The sequence below is a fragment of the Eptesicus fuscus genome, chromosome 9, assembly GCF_027574615.1.
Source record: "Eptesicus fuscus isolate TK198812 chromosome 9, DD_ASM_mEF_20220401, whole genome shotgun sequence".
In the NCBI taxonomy this organism is placed as follows: domain Eukaryota; kingdom Metazoa; phylum Chordata; class Mammalia; order Chiroptera; family Vespertilionidae; genus Eptesicus; species Eptesicus fuscus.
The window spans coordinates 20,540,167-20,545,189 of record NC_072481.1 but is presented as its reverse complement, the minus strand read 5'-3'; positions in this window follow the sequence as shown (position 1 = coordinate 20,545,189).

Here is a 5,023-nt window from a genome sequence, read left to right as displayed (position 1 = left end):
CCCAATTTGTGGTCCTTTATTACAGCATACCTAGCAAACTAATACATGGGGGTCAAGTAATTTATTTTTTAAAATATATTTTTATTGATTTCAGAGAAAAGGAGAGGGAGAGAGAGAGAGAAACATCAATGATGAGAGAGAATCATTGATCAGCTGCCTACTGCATGCCCCGTACTGGAGATCAAGCCTGCAACCTGGTCATGTGCCCTGACCCTGAACTGGTTCATAGGTTGACATTCAACCACTGAGCCACCGTGGCTGGGCAGGGGTCTGTCCCACATACCCATCCCATTATTATTTCCCAGTTCCTGTAGTTACAATGGTACTAGACATACGTGACAACTGGCAGAACCTTCACACTGACACGTGGTGTGAACGCTGTGTAAGAACAAAGAAAAGTCTCGGGAACTGTTCTTCCCCAACAGAATCATAAGCCAAAAGCCACAGTGCATCCCTGAAGGAATGGTAGATATTACCACCGTCATCAGAGACTGAGAAATTCAGGAGTGGTGACCCCTATCTGCTTACATTTAAGTCATTTGCCCTGTACAGGACTTGGTGTGTAGCTGTTCTTTCAGATACCTCTTTATAAAGCAAACCAGCACGTCATTGGCACCTGCAGCTATGCAACTATTGACCTGGAATATGCTTTTCCCCTCTAGCCCAAAGCGCAGAAAACAGGAAACGCAGATTACTTTCACCTGTCAGGGGCAGCAGTCCATCTTGCTGTTGTACATCTGGCTTATGTCAGCTCACCGGTCCTGTTGAAATCTCATCTGCAGGCACTTTAATCATCTCACATTTTGCAGCAGGACATCACTCGACATGTTTTTGGATCTAATAAGAAGTAGCAGGTATGTAAATGCCTTGTTTAAAAAAAAACGTGTGTTTTTGAGGATAGGCAATAATCCTGTAGAAACTTACAACTTTGTGGAGTTTCTAGGGATCCAGAGGAGTCTGGAACATGGCAGGTAATCTAAAGTGAAGGATGAGCTGTTGCACTGTACACCCCCCACCACTAAGAAAAATTCTGAGCATTCGATGGATCGCTTTTGATTTTAGAGTTCATATACCACATTTGGTTATGCTGCACTGACCTGTTTATCAAGTAATCCATAAGGCCGCCATCTTTGATGGGCCCCCAAAAGAGAATGGCCAGCAGTGAGTACAGGCTGCAAGGCAAGCAGTTTGGTTTTATGACCTAGCAGATCCAGTGGTGTGCAAAGTCCCTTGGCAAATAAGGATACAAGATACACACTGTGGCAAACTTCCATAGGAGAGTCACAGCACTGAGCCTTATGATTTTGGAGTGAAGCCATGCTATTTCTGACAATGGCTATTCTCTCACTACTGAGCCCTGCTCCATGCTCTGAGGGGACCAGCTGGGCACTCAGTAGCAGTTAGATTATATCGGATTCCTTCCATCATAGAGGAAGCAGCGATTTCTCCTCACTGAAAAGACATTCACACAAGATATGGATTGTTTCCATGCATGCCAAGCCTAAAATATTCACAAAGAAACTTTAAACTGAGAAAAATCCCAATTATTATAAAACCAGGCATTTCCCCCACCCTCTATTATTCTAAATGTGGTTATCTGTTGAGAAGCATAGTGGCTCAGAGGATAGACTCCAGAACCAGAATGCCTGGGCAGGAATTCTAACTCCACTGTTTAAGTATCTTCGGACCTTAGGCAAATTATTTAGCCTCTCTATTTTAGTTTCTTCATTTGGGATTGTGAGACTTAAATAAATACATATAATAGTGCCTGGTCTGAAGTAAGTTCTGTATGTATTAATTAGTATCCATTTCATTTATTATCATAATCATCAGCATTATGATTATCTATAAACTTCCTGAATGCCTTGTTCATCGTGTGGTGTTCCACACAACACTGCCTCTCATCCAGGGAGGCAATGGGCTAAGACCCACGAAATCAAACTAAAGCAGCTGGCCCTACAGAATAGTCAAATGGCTTACAAATGGTTTACAATTCTCAACACCCACAAGAGAAATACATTCACCAGGGCACATAACAAGTCCATCAACTAGAAGTCTTCTGCCCAATTTGGGCTCCTCATCCACTGAACCAATAGCCTAAAAGGGGGCAGTTGTGTGAGGTGGAGTGATTGACCCTGGTTCCCAAGGGAAGCAGGTTGCTGTTGCTCACTGGGGGATTGGAAGAGGTATGCCTGGAACCTAAAGGACCCTCTGGGGCTACTTCTAGTACGACTACCATATTTAGGAGAAAAGGTTCTAAAAGGCTAGACCACTGAGGGCTCAATTCCTTTAGGAATAAAGATTTGGGTCATCATACCAGATACTGAGGTACTGGCTGGGAGACAAGGAACTTAGAATGGGTAACGGAGAAAGAAAGTTATGAATATAAATAATTCATGAGAACTTGAGAGAGAAATGAGGACTACATTAGTATTTTATGTTTTCCTTGCTGTACTGTGTCTATGTTTTATAGCTACCAACCGTTTCTTCCCCACCTCCCACATTTTCCCTAGTATTGTAACGTGTGTTATTGTTGGTAACTTGATAATGTAGCCCTTAGGTTACAGGTTGTTGAGGTAGAATTGTGACTGAACCGAATGGACATCACCCATAGATGGATGCATGACTAATAGGATTTTTAATCTCTCCTTTTAGAGATTAAAAGGAGGGGGTTTATTTATTATTTTTTAAATATTAATATCTTTTTATATTTACTATCTTTTATTTCTTTTTTAAAAATATGTTTTTATTGACTTTTTTAGAGAGAGAAGAAGGAAGAAGGAGAGAGAGGGTAGAAATATCAAAGGGAGAGAAGCATCAACATCTGAGAAACACCTGATTTGTGGTATTAAGTCCTTTCCTGCTTAAAAATAGAGTGGTTTCTGTTCCCTGACTGAGAAACAGCACAACTTGAAACCTTCGAGCCAGGATATGACTTGTCATTTTGCTAGAGCTGATGTGCAGCCAAACTATAATAATAAATTCCTGGAAAGTCAGATGTGGAAGCACCTTTGAAGACTAACTGGTCCAACTCCTTCTTTTGTAAAATGAAAGAAGGAAATTGAGGCTCAAGTCAGAAGACAAAAAAAAAAAATCCTGATGCCGAGTGCCTGCAACGCCCTCAGCCTCCTCCCGAGGCCGGCGGACCTGAACTGCCGTCACGAAATCACTGTGATCCGGGTCATGGAGATGCAGTGCGGCCAGCCCTGCCAGCCTAACTGCAGCCGACTAGACACAGAATTTGGGCCCAAGCATGGGGGGAGGCCGTGAACAACCCAGATGTGATGGAGGCCAACCCCCTGTGTGAGACTGTCCGGTGTGGGAGACGTAAGTGCTAGGAGCACACCCAGGGCACGTCACCCGACGTCGCCAGACCATTGCCCTGTTCTCCGGGACCTGTTAGTCTTCAAAGGTGCTTCCAAATCTGACTTTCCAGGAAGTTAAAATCAGTGATGGCTTCCCTGATACCTCACTTCCTCTGTGTCCCTGCCATCGCCCCCATTACCAAAAGTTATCTGAACATGGCTCTTTCTTGTACACGGAAGAAGCTCATGAACTTACCCAGACATGGCCACTGGTTTCCTGGAGATCACAGCCAGATCAAAAAAAGAAGCAAGCTGCCGAAACCGGTTTGGCTCAGTGGATAGAGCATCGGCCTGCGGACTGAAGGGTCCCAGGTTCGATTCGGGTCAAGGGCATGTACATTGGTTGCAGGCACATCCCCGGTAGGGGGTATGCAGGAGGCAGCTGGTCGATGTTTCTCTCTCATCGATGTTTCTAGCTCTCTATCCCTCTCCCTTCCTCTCTGTAAAAAATCAATAAAATATATTTTAAAAAAAAGAAAGAAGAAGCAAGCTAATAAAATTAAAATAAGATCCTTTACTGCTATACTAAAAAAAAAAAAAAGGAGGAGGAGGAGGCCACAACCCAGATCTGGAACTCCAGATATGCTCCCTCCACTCTGACATGGCTGTCTCACATGCAGACACGAGACAGAGGGCTTCACGCACCGAGGGCGACAATGAGCGAAGACTGCTGGCACTGCGTGCTGGGATTCTGCGGCCTGGGCTGTCATCAAAAGGACCCAACAAGGGCAGGGTCTCTGTGCCTCCTCTTGACCTGCACTGGAGATGCTGCTTAACTTGACCTTTGTGGCCTGCCTTTGTGAGAGGCCTGAGATGTAGTTCCAGATCTGGAGATTGCTTTGCCACGAGCCTCTGAGAATCCACCCATCGCTCTAACTATAGCCAGCTGCTCTCCTCAGGCTCTCTGCTGGGGCACAGCCACCGACGCCCAGAGGCACACCAGTTACTTCCCACGTGACTAATCCAGCCCTCAGCCAGCTTGGCCCGTCTCACACGCCAACCAGCCATGCTTTTCTTTGCTGAAGAGAGAGCAACTTCAGCAATAGAAAACAGTTCACTTAATTGAGATGTGAGTGAGTGAGTGAGTGAGTGAGTGTGAGTGAGTGAGTGAAAGATGAGTGTCCGTGCATCCTAGGAATGGGATGATGTTTTTTTGTTTTTTTTTTAGTAGAAGAGACTTAAGCCTGTTTGGAGACTCAGGAGAAAATAGAGTAGATAGGGGGACTTGGTGCTTTTTCTCTAAGACGATAGAGGAAGGGATCCAGGGCACAGCAGAGGAGATGGCAGTGAACACAAGAAGGGGACCCTCCTCTCTCAGCTGGTAGGGAGGAGGAGATGACCATGAGATTCAGTGTCCTTCCCAAAAGAGGGTCATCGCCACCATAAGGAGATATAAAATGTCTACTACAGAACAGGTGGCGGTAAATATCAACCCTTCTCCCTGGCTATGCAGTTCCAGTCCTCTGAGGCCACATGTGATGTCATTCTGGGATGTCACAAGGCTAAAGAACACAGCTAGAGCTAGAGAAATTAAAGCCACCCCACGCTTTTCTGGAATCCCAGGGGAGTAGAGGCTGCTTTCTCCTGAAGTTCCTACGCTGGGAAGATGTACGCACAGATCTTTTTTTTTTTTTTTAATTATTTTTCTTTTTTTTTTA